The sequence below is a fragment of the Ptychodera flava genome, chromosome 9, assembly GCF_041260155.1.
Source record: "Ptychodera flava strain L36383 chromosome 9, AS_Pfla_20210202, whole genome shotgun sequence".
Taxonomy (NCBI): Eukaryota; Metazoa; Hemichordata; class Enteropneusta; family Ptychoderidae; genus Ptychodera; species Ptychodera flava.
The window spans coordinates 9,959,807-9,972,422 of record NC_091936.1 but is presented as its reverse complement, the minus strand read 5'-3'; positions in this window follow the sequence as shown (position 1 = coordinate 9,972,422).

Here is a 12,616-nt window from a genome sequence, read left to right as displayed (position 1 = left end):
AACCACGAAAATCTCCTCTGTCCAATTTGGTAAATACCCTTTCTTAAAAGTGGTCTTGTATTTTGTAATTCGAACCCGTTCTCCCGGCTTGAATTCAGGGTTGGCTCCCCCGGCTGCCAACTCAGGACCGAATAGTGTATAAAATGCCTGCCAATCGTTCTCCTCTGTTACGTCCCTGGGTTTCATTTTGATACTTCCGTGAACGGTGTTATTGTAATTCTCGAGAAGTTGTGGTAGAATTGGGAGCCAGGAACGTGTCTGTTTATATGTAAAGTATTTCCACATCATCGTCTTAAGGGTCCGATTAAAACGTTCAACAACACTAGCTTTTTTGTCACTGTAGGTGTGAAACCAGTGAATTCCCACCTCCTCCAACCACCCCTGCATTTTTCGGTTTGTAAATTCCCGCCCCTCATCTGTCTGAAGTTTGTCGGGTCTTCTCCCGGATTTCTTAATCACGTCTTGTAGTGCCTGCAACGTATCATCGGCCGTTTTTGACTGTATCGGCCTAGCCCATGCATATTTGCTTAGCACATCGATTACTGTTAGCATGTATCGAATGTTACGATTCTCTTTTGCGAATGATGAAGGGAATTCCACAAGGTCTGCTTGCCACTGTGAGTCTATCGATGTTACAAAAACGCGTCGGCCGCCCGTAGCATGAGAACGAGGTACCGGTTTATGTAGATTATAAGTTAGCTGAGTTTTTAACCAGTCCTTCACCTCTTTCTTAGTGACGTGGAGTCCGCTGGAGCGTGCTGCGTCATATAATTTTTGTACACCTCCAAAACCAGTTTTCGGGTTGTAATATAATTCTCTAAGAGTACCTTCGGCTTCAGCTTCCATAATTGCTATATTATACGAATAATTTTATGTCGTACGGAGGGCATCTATATAGTACCAAAATCGGCGGCCACCGGACCCTCTATAAATCTCATACTATACGGATGCCGTAAACGAAATACTAGTTTACTGAATGGCCTACTTTTCAATTGCTTGATTAGGCCCACGGCTTCCCGTTCTGACACCTCCATTCCATATTCTTTTATAATAGTTTTGTTGTCTATCTTGTTCGGTGTGTAAAATAGTACTAACATCTGTATGTTTTCCCTAAATGGTTTACTAATACTAGTATATTGTTGAGTCAGAACCCAGACAGATAATCCGTCATGTCTTGCGCTGAAACCAAGTTGGACTAAAACGTTACTGCGCTTCTTCATATCTTTGGACGAGGCGCAGTCGTCGAGGATTATTAAAGTGTTCGTGCCGGCCCATTCTTTATGCACGTAGGTTAATGTATCATCCACTGCATCGAGTCCGACTGGAAATATAAACACATTATCATCGGTGAAAATGAATCTTCTATTATACGCTTTATTATTCATGAATGTTGGGCAAATGAATATCACATATTCGAATTTCCTTAAGTACGGACCGGTGAGGAGGTCCAACATAAATTCTGTTTTGCCAGAATATGTCGGTCCAGTTATAATCATGTTGAATGGTGGGGTTACGTATATTGACATTTCCTCTGGATCTATATACTGTAAATTAATGAATCTCTTCTAGTTCTTTTAAGTTACTGGTTCGAGTTAGATGAAACCCAGTCACATCGACAGCATCTGAATGAACTATATAGTTAGTGACTTTATTCCAGTACCTACAATAGTAATGAATATTGCTAAAGATAACAAACCAATTTTACCATATTCGTGAATAGGGTCTACGCTGGTCGTAGATGCTGCCCGTTCCGGGGAGGGGAGGGGAGGGGACCGAATCCGAGTCGTGTCATTGTGAGGTGACTCTCCGGGCTCGTCCTGCCACTTCACAGGATCCGCCTCCCCTTCCATCTCGTGTACAGCACTTTCTCGAACTTCCGTGTTTATATCACCATTCACCCCGAAGACCATAGATTCTGTTGCGTATTGCAATTCATTATTATAACCCGAGATTGCCGGGCCCGAAAGGATGACCATCTCAGACGGTAAGAGAAGTAAATTTGGCGAAACTGCCATATCAAGTTTGACACCAGTATTCATTATTGTGTCTTGATATCGCCTATAACTAATTACTTTGTCGGTATTACGAATTTCATCTTCGAGGAGAACACCGAATTCTTTTCTTACTTGCTGTGCACTGCCAGTATCGCCCACTATGGTACTACGAATATTTGCTTGTGCGCCAAGTATGCAATATACGTAGGCTTCAAGGCTTTCATTGAGGCGGGCGAGACCGGCCTTTGTTAGTCCCGAGTCTCCCTTCAGAGGAATGAAACTATTGTATTGTCCCTCCGATCCATCATTTCGGAAGAAATAATAGTGTGGTCTGTCTTTGTCGGGCAGTACATGTTTTTTCTTTCCAAAAATGGTATGTGTATAGAAAACGCCTCCGTCGTCAGAGAGGAAAAAGTCATGACCGTTGTATATCGCTTTTGGCTGTCGAACGGGACCACGATTAGTGTAATATTCATAACCATAACCAAGACCTTTATTTTGACCTTTTCGATATCGAAAGTCGGACTTCGTTGGGCTTATATTTCCAAATTCAGTACATAGAAGTTCATATTGGACGAGATTGTACGGATTGTCGCCCGCTTTGAAGGTGGGGGTATCGTCTGGAAGTGCAACGCCCATTTCGTGAAGGATACGACGTATTGTAAAGTATACATGGAAACGGCAGAATGATCGTATTTGAGGCGGAAATTTCTTATCAAAGAGATGGGCGAATGATATACCGCAACCAGTAGTGCTACACCATACAGCGAAATTCAGTTGCTGGTCCCAGTATTTCATCTTTGGGCTGCCCAGCCAGACATTACTTTCTTTAGCTGATCGATGAGTGATTACGTTATCTTTGAACACATCCCGAGGATGAAAAGTAAATTTATCTGTCGGCGTTACATATATTTCTAAGTCCATGAGAATAGGTTTTATTCCCCCGTCCGGTTTGGTAGGAATATCAGCATGCTGTACTGCCGGTACGCTCGTCTTATTCAATTGAAAAGCAACTGGGAATAAGTCTGTACTCATTATTCGTGTTTCTATATACATATAGATTTAAATGGAGGAGAATTTTCCCGGAATCCCTGTCGGAATCCCTATCGGTACGGTTCTGTTAGGGGTACTAACATTCCAGACTATGTTAATACTTTATTCGGATTCAGGTTTAAACGAATTTTTTATTTTTTAGTAAGAATAGATAACATACTGCAAACAATGGAGAATTTAATAAAGTCATCAGCAGCGGCAAATATGGCAGCGCCCTACCGGAACGGTTCCGAGGACGGCTTCGAGCGCCATCGGCGCCTCGGACAATAATCAATCCATAATAGAGACAAAACGTGAAAAAATACTCTGTGTCATCGCAAGTGGTCAAAGTAAGTTATTTTTTGGTAAGGAGTTTACAGTTAGAGAAGTGGAAACGTGGAAAGATGAATTCATAACACGAGCCTTTAAAGTCTATGAAGCGAAATACAGTTCTCTTATAAGTGATACCATCACTCAAAGTTTCATAGATCTAGGAGCCCGCGCAATCAGTCAGGTAGTTCCAATCGATGATCGAGATAACTATGCCACTGATCTTAAAAAGGATTTTATTCTAAACAGTGAAATAAAACGATTATCAGGACGGATAGCTTACACGTGGGGGCCCCTGATTGCTCTAATTTCCACCGGTTTAATTACGGGTAAACATTTAAATTTTAAAAAAATCGGGTTTAATATAGTACCTGAAATAAATGGATTCAACTTCGACGACTCAGCAAACGGCTCCGCCAGGGACTCCGTCAGAAGCCCCGCCGACGGAGCCCACACCGCAAACGACGACCTTCCCGATTCCGACACAGCGCAACATAGAGAAAGTGACGTTACCGCCGAAGCATCCAGGGAGAGTTGCTGCGGGCAAGAAATTAGCGGAATGGAACAGGCAAAACAGGGAGAAGAAACTAAAAGCAATGGAGGGGGAGGGAGGGGAGGGGAGTGATGCGGTAGCGACAAACTGTATAAGCCTACCGCCTACAATGAAAGAACAGTGTGATAATAATTCACGCTGGTATAATAAATGTTATCTTGTTTTAGGAATTGTGGGAGTTTCATTGACTGCATTAGGACTATATTGGGGGCGTGCTCGACATACCCCTGTTCCGTCCGGAAAGATCCTCCACAGAAAGCGAAAAAAACAGAGCACGTAGCAGCTCCCTCCGGAACAGTTCCGACGGGAGTGGAGGGGGAGGGGGAGGGAGAGGGGGGTGTTCCCAGCTCCTCTACATTGTATGAGATGGATTAACTCCCCATATTTTTTATTTTTATTTTTTATTTTATATACTAGTCAGCAATCATGGATATTAAAACAGTTGTAAACACAATGTACGATGGTATTGTAATCGCAGGACTTGCGATGGGATATCTTATGATCTCCAGCAAATTTCTGAAAATAGAGGTTGGCGATCCAAGTCGACCAAATTTGACTCGATTGGCAAAATTAGGCGGTGCGACTGCTGCCGCGGTTGCGACCAAAGATCTCCTTGAACAGAAAAATATTATTCCTGCAGAACCTTATACTTCGTAATAATAATATTCATCGAACATTTATACTTAGTAATATATACATACAACGTACAACGATGATCATTTGGATTGAAAGCAAAACAGGTGAACCAGTCACTGTTAATTTTTACCCTTGTATTGACACGACGCAGTTTACGAAGATAAGACTGCTAGAGTGTGGACTATATAATTCATGGCATAACATAACATCGACGAATAATGTAATAAAATATCAAGAAGGTGACCAACCGAAGAAGACTAAATCAATACGTCCAGGTAACTACAATATCGATACGTTAAACAAAGCAATCGGGTTGAAGCAAAAAATAATTTTGAAAAACATCTGCCGACAAACCATGTTTATCTAACTTTGGCTAAAGATATTAAAGTCTATTTCAATGCCACAGGTAGCTTCGCCAACGTCGTCGGCTTTTCAGATAAACCTGAGAACAACCCAGTTATAAAAAGTACTATGAGTCCGAAGAAAGTGGATTTCTTAACAGTCACTAAATATATAGTTCATTCAGATGTAGTAGATGTTACTGGAAATTATGTTTCATTTGGTTCGGGTGCCTCCGGAGGATACATACAGGGGAAAGTATCGAACTGTTTACAAATACTTCCCATCCGGGATACGAGAGAAATAAGTGAAAAGGTTACTTACGATTTTAAAAACGGAGCAATTTCTATGCCATTGAGAAAAGGGGGAGATTACATGAATTCAATGCGTATCTGGATAACGGATCAGGATGGAAACATGATCGATTTCAATAACTGGCCAATTAGCTTTTGTATTGAATTATTGTAGTCCCGAAGCGGGGCCGGTGTAACCCTATCGGAAGATAAACCATCCCACGACCAATCCTCCAGCAATATAGATCATCTCATATTTCTTTTGCTCAGGGCTGGGTTGATAATAATCTGAGAATTGCGCTAACGCTTGCGCTGGACTTGACGTAGAGTTGCTTTGCACCGCTTCTGCTTCTTCCAGGATTTCTGCATCTGTATCTCTTAATTCTGCCGCAGCATGCGCATCCTTTGCTTGATTTTCTCTTTCCCAGTCAGCCTGTAGTAATCTTTTTTCTGACCAGACGTTGCGATCATGTTCAAATTTTTCTAATGCTTTATCATGTCGAACTTTCTCTCAATAAGAGCCTCACCATTCCCAGAAAGCTTTTGTCCGATAATATTTCCTCCTGTGAATGCCGTTGCATTTAATACAGCACCGAGAACTGTCATTCCTATAGCTGAAGCCATGATTGTGTATATTACAAGGTATTATTTTAATTTTCACTGTATATAGGTCCCTACGGAGTATGTCTGATCCAAGTGGCTTCGGTCTAGGTACAATCGTATGCAAAATCTTGAGCTTGAAGATCTGAGTGATGTTAAAGTTAACAATAATACTAAGATGGCTGCTAATCATAATAAGGATTACGTCCTTCGTTACAAGGACCGCGAAAAATATTTCGTTTTAGCCAATGCCGCGGTGCAATCCCACGAGCATGCTGTAGAATTTTCCGAACTTAAAGACATTGATGAAACTGTAATTGACGCCACAAAGGCTTCGAATGATTCTACTCCTTTTGCTCTGACATGGGATGGGGATAGTCAGAAATTCATGCCTTATAATGTGCCGCGTAACATCTTAGATATATTGGATAGTGAAATTGCAGGAGGTGTTGCTGAACCACCAGGAACTCCGAATGTGATTTATTTTGATAGCAATGTAAACAAATACAAGTTGCTAGATTTTCGTAGTTGGCTTACTCCTACGAATCCATACATTGCACTTCTTGGTATACCGATTCACCTTAAAATTAGTCCTCTTAATACAATAATGAAGGCAGATAATACACTAAGAAGGTGGATAAACGAGGGGGAGAATTATTGCTCGTATACAGCTAGCGGAGTTCCAGTAAGATTATTTTGGGACACAACTTTAAAGAAACTGGGTCTTAAAAGTGTTACGTGCAGAGAAAACGAACAAAAGGGTGAACTCAGCAGTTTACGTTTAAACAAAATTTATTACGAAAACAAAACTAATTGCTAAGTCAGGGACAGAGTACAAGCTTTAAAAGTGTACAGACTACTTATCTCAGCTGGGACGGCAAAGCTCCAGTCTCAGAGTTGTAACAGTCAGTTGGATGAATGAACAGTCCTTTGGCTTGCAGGCTTGAAGCTGCACAAAGTCCACAGTATAAATCCAGCGTTGGCGATGAAGGTCTTGAAAAGTCTTGAGAATGACTACTGCTGGAGTTTAGTAACACACAAGAGACACGATCCCAAAGTCTGACTGGAAGCTGTGCACGTCCCTTTTATAAAGCATATAAGAACAATCTAGAACTTTTATTGACATGCTAATTACTGTTCTAAAATTATCTCCCTTACACAACTAATCAACTTTCCAGAACATTCCAAACATGACTAATTGAATTCAAGGTTGTGAGGTCATCAAGGGCAGTGACCTTGAGAATGTTCTAGACTAATTGAACTCAGGCCATGATGAGTGTGGGGGAAACGACCTACATAACACACCCCCTCTTCAAAAAAGAAAATTTTTCAAAGAAAAATCTTTTCTTTTACAAATGTAATCTTGAAAAGGATTTAAGTACTCAAATTTGTTTTACTCTAAAGTAAAATTTCTTGAAAGTGAACAACAATAAAATTTCTTGAAAGTGAACAACAATAATTTCTAAATACGAGAGAGACAGTCTGCAATTAAATTGTCTCTGCCTTTGATATGTCTAATGTCAAGATTAAACTCCTGTAACATTAAACTCCATCTTAGCAATCTCTGATTTTTGCCTTTAAATTTCTGCAGAAAAACAAGAGGGTTGTGATCAATATAAACCACTATTGGCTGATTTGAAGAAGTAACATAAACTTCAAAATGCTGTAAAGCTAATATCAAAGATAAACACTCTTTTTCAATTGTAGAGTAGTTTCTCTGGGATTTGTTAAATTTGCGTGAAAAATAGCAAACAGGATGTCCCATGACTATCTTCTTGCAATTTGTTGTTGGAAAACTTGAAATGGCACTGATTTGGCATAAAGTATGCACGGCAAAGTCCGGTTATTTTACTGAGTTCGATAAAGTCATTGTTCGGCAAATACTTGGCTTCCTCCTGGAGATATTCCGCTTTCGCAGGATTCAGTCCGTCTGGATGTTGTTCCACTGGATTACTGTCGCAGACATCTTCGTTGTGGTAGATGATGTTTGTCCTCGTTGGAACATCTTGGAACAAATGTTCATGGATTGGTTCTTTCACCTGTTGTTGTTGTTCTGGCTGGAGGTGTGCCAACTTTGTAGACTCCAGCTTCTCCAGGATTTCTGAGTTCTGAAGCTTGACCGAGCCCAGCTTTGAGTTTAGAGTATTTCACTCAAGTCAGTTTCAGTATCACTATCTTCATAATGGCCAGAACTGACTGTACTGACAGGCTTTGTTTTAGTAGGATTATCCCTATCCAAATATGGCTTAAGCATATTTATGTGACATAGCTGTTTTTGTTTTCGCCTGTCAGGTGTTATTATGATGTAATTTAAATCACTCAATTTCTTATCAATTAGGTATGGCCCAAAGTAACGAGCATGGAGTGGTTTGCCAGGAATTGGAAGTAGAACAAGAACCTTTTGACCTGGTTCAAACTTCCGTTTTGAGGTGCTTTTATCATATTTGGTTTTCATTGACTGCTGAGATGACTCAAGATTTTCTCTGGCTAATTCACATGCTTTAGAGAGTTTGTACGAAAATCTGACACATATTGCAAAATATTCAGACAATCATCATCGTCTGATAGGAATTTCTCTTTAACGAGCTTAAGTGGGCCACGGACTGTATGTCCAAATACAAGCTCAAATGGGCTAAAACCAAGAGACTCCTGAATTGACTCTCTAACAGCAAAGAGCAGAAAATGAATTCCTTCATCCCACTGCTTCTCTGTGTCAAAACAGTAGGTCCTAATCATGTTTTTCAAAGTTTGATGAATCGCTCAAGAGCACCCTGACTTTCTGGATGATAGGCGGATGACCTATACTGTTTAATGCCTAGCTGATCCATTACTTGTTGAAAAATACCAGACACAAAGTTGGAGCCTTGATCGGACTGGACACATTTAGGGAGGCCAAATAAAGTGAAAAATTTGACTAAAGCTTTCACTATAGTCTTTGCCTTTATGTTTCTCAGTGGTATGGCTTCTGGGAACCGAGTTGATGTACACATTATTGTCAACATGTACTCATTTCCTGATCTTGTTTTTTGTAGGGGCCCAACACAGTCTATTAGTATCCTACTAAATGGTTCTTGAAATGCAGGAATTGGCTGTAAAGGGGCCTTTGGAATGGTCTGATTTGGCTTTCCTACCATTTGACATGTGTGACAAGTTTTACAGAAATGTGCTACATCCTGCCTGAGATTAGGCCAATAAAAGTGACTGAGAATTTTATGATAAGTTTTCCTGACTCCTAAGTGACCAGCCCAGGGGGTTTCATGGGCCAGGCGCAATATTTCAGCACGGTAGGGCTTTGGAACCACTATTTGATGTTTTATAGCCCAATCGTCATCAACCAAAACATCTGGAGGTCTCCATTTACGCATGAGAATACCAGATTTTGTATAATAGGAAACAGAGCTATCTGAAGTTTTATCTTCATCATCTACCCTGTCAAACAAAGACAAAATATCTGGGTCTTTGTTGTTCTGCAATGAGATTTGATCTAGAAAATGTCTGACTTTGGTCAGCAGAAGTTTTACTGGAAGTTTCAAATCCACGAGGGATAACGGAATGATCCGTGTCAAACACCTGACTGAGAAAGGTGTCTTTTTTTTTTTTTTTTTTGAGATTGTCTTGAGTGGGATTTTGATTCTCTGAAGTTTTTTTTTGGGATTCTTTGACATGGCTCGAGTAATTGCACACGAAGGAAATAAATCGGGTATCTCTTGTTCAATTGGCTCTGGATCCTGATCTAAACTAGGATTATCAGTCACAAGTGGATTAGTAATGACCTTGTCCCCAGCAAGGTCGTTTCCAAGAAGAAGGTGATCCCTTCAAAAGGCAAAAAAGGCCTAATACCTAAAGCCACAGGTCAGAAACAAAGTCCGAAGACAAATAGACATTATGGAGAGGAACAGGAATAAAGTCATTGCAATCTACCCCCTAATAAGAACTTTAGAACCTGAAAATGACTTTTCAGAAAACGGCAGGGTATCTGCCACCAAAGAGACTGGGAAGCCCCGGTATCTCTTAAAATTTTGACAGGGGTAGCGGAAGAGAAATCACTAGAAAGTGATATAAAACCATCATGAATAAATGGTTCGAAAATACCCATAATGCTATCTTGAGAAGAATTGACCTTGACCTCATTAATTGGGGATAAGAGGGGTTTAACCTCAGAAAATGTGTTACACACATTATTAGACTCTAATTGAGTTGATGAAGAAATAAAGCCGGTTGGCTTAGATCCACTTTGACCACTTTGACCTTCACGTTTTCTTTTCAATTTGAAACAATCTGACATTAAATGGCCGTCTTTCTTACAATAATTACAAGAAAGTGTACCAAACTGTTTGTCAGAAGGAGATTGAGACTTGGGATCTGATGATGTGGGAGTGTTACTTGAACTCTGTGAACTGTTGTCATTTGATTTCCTACTGTCCTTTGAGAAATTCTTGGATGAAAAGGAGGAGTTAAATTTACCTGCATTGTTTCTGTATGAAAAGGACTGGGATGGTTTGCTGAGAAATGAAGATTTGTGGGTCAACGAATAATCATCGGCCAAACGTGCAGCAACCTCTAATGTATCTGCCTTTTGTTCATTGATAAATGTCTTGATGTCACTCCGAATGCACCTTTTAAATTCCTCAATCAAAACAAGCTGTCGTAATTTGTCATAATTCTGACTGACCTTTTCAGAAGAACACCAACGATCAAACAGTTGTTCTTTTGTTCGAGCAAATTCAACATAAGTTTGATCTTTCACCTTCTCACAATCCCTAAATTTCTGACGATAAGCTTCAGGCACCAACTCATAGCCCTTGAGAATTAATTCCTTCACAGAATCATAATTTGAAGCCTGCTCTACTGACAACTGAATGTAAATTTCTCTGGCTTTACCCACCAAAGCACTCTGCAAAAGCATAGACCAGGACTCCTTAGGCCAGTTCAGACTCTGAGCAACTTTCTCAAAATGAAGGAAATATTTATCAACATCCTTTTCTTGGAAAGGGGGAACTAACCTGAAATGCTTAGTGATGTCAAACTTGTCTGAAGGGAAGAATTTTCCTGACTGTCCAAGCTCTAAACGTTTTATTTCTAACTGCAATCGGTGTTCTGCTAATTCTCTTTCCTTTTCTTTTTCCTCTCTTTCTTTCTCCCTTTGTCTTTCTTCCATTTGCAATTCTTTTTCTTTCATTTCCAATTCCCTCTCTTTCTGTCTTTCTTCCATTTCTAACTGCATTTGTATTTTTTCTTTTTCTAATGCCTGTCTCTCCTTTTCCATTTGTAATTCTTTTTCTTTCATTTGTAATTCTTTTTCTTTTCTAATGCCAATTTTTTTAGCTCGAAATCTGCCTGTATTTCTAATTCCAATTTTTTGAGTTCGAAGGAAGACTCAGGCTCATAATCTTTTAAGGCAGACTCCTCAAAATGGCCAGAATTAACTAAATGTTTTGCAATCTTGAACTGTATTTCTCGCTTGCGCATAGATCTTTTGACATCTACTTTAAGGAAATTGGCCAGTGCTATGAGGTTGTCTTTTCTGAGGGAATTAAATGTGTCCTGATCAAGGTCATCCATAAATTCGTCTGGCTTGAATTCCGCCATGATTGAATTTCGCTGAGTTCACAGTATACAGTAGTTTTGAAAAGGTAGGCAAAATGTTGTCAAACGGCTCAAAATATTCGTATCCCGGACGAGCCCCCAATTTGTTACGTGCAGAGAAAACGAACAAAAGGGTGAACTCAGCAGTTTACGTTTAAACAAAATTTATTACGAAAACAAAACTAATTGCTAAGTCAGGGACAGAGTACAAGCTTAAAAGTGTACAGACTACTTATCTCAGCTGGGACGGCAAAGCTCCAGTCTCAGAGTTGTAACAGTCAGTTGGATGAATGAACAGTCCTTTGGCTTGCAGGCTTGAAGCTGCACAAAGTCCACAGTATAAATCCAGCGTTGGCGATGAAGGTCTTGAAAAGTCTTGAGAATGACTACTGCTGGAGTTTAGTAACACACAAGAGACACGATCCCAAAAGTCTGACTGGAAGCTGTGCACGTCCCTTTTATAAAGGCATATAAGAACAATCTAGAACTTTTATTGACATGCTAATTACTGTTCTAAAATTATCTCCCTTACACAACTAATCAACTTTCCAGAACATTCCAAACATGACTAATTGAATTCAAGGTTGTGAGGTCATCAAGGGCAGTGACCTTGAGAATGTTCTAGACTAATTGAACTCAGGCCATGATGAGTGTGGGGAAACGACCTACATAACAAAAGTGTCGGTGATGAGGCAGCTGAATTAACTTTACAGACAGTAAATCAACAGATGACTGATAATATGAAAATACTTCAACATGGTACAGTTCTCATTAGATGTGTAAAGTTAGCTACGGGAGATGAATTTGACGATTTGGTTGGATATTATGCTATGAAAACAGATAACAGAACAACTTGTGATATTATCATAAGTATCGATAAAGATCGGGGAGGGGAAATGAGTATTGAATGTTTTGTTGGTGGGAATAGAATAGAGAACGACTTAGGAACTACATTTGTACGTAGAGATAAAAGAGTGAACACTTTAGATATCAGTACCATTCATCTGAAACGACTCATTTTGTTTGAAGTAATGGTCTTTCGTCATATTTTAAGTTCAGAGGAAATTACTAAAATTTTATCTATCGGTGTGAACAAGTTAACTAGAGTCGTTCAGAAAATTTTTCTGAAACTGTAGAATAACAGACATCGAACATGACATCACAAGTTGCTAAGCAACTGAAGTCCGGTATTGCGAAAGCGGTATTGCGAAATTCCCTGCTGGAAAGGTATTGCACAACAGTGTTCTGGTAGG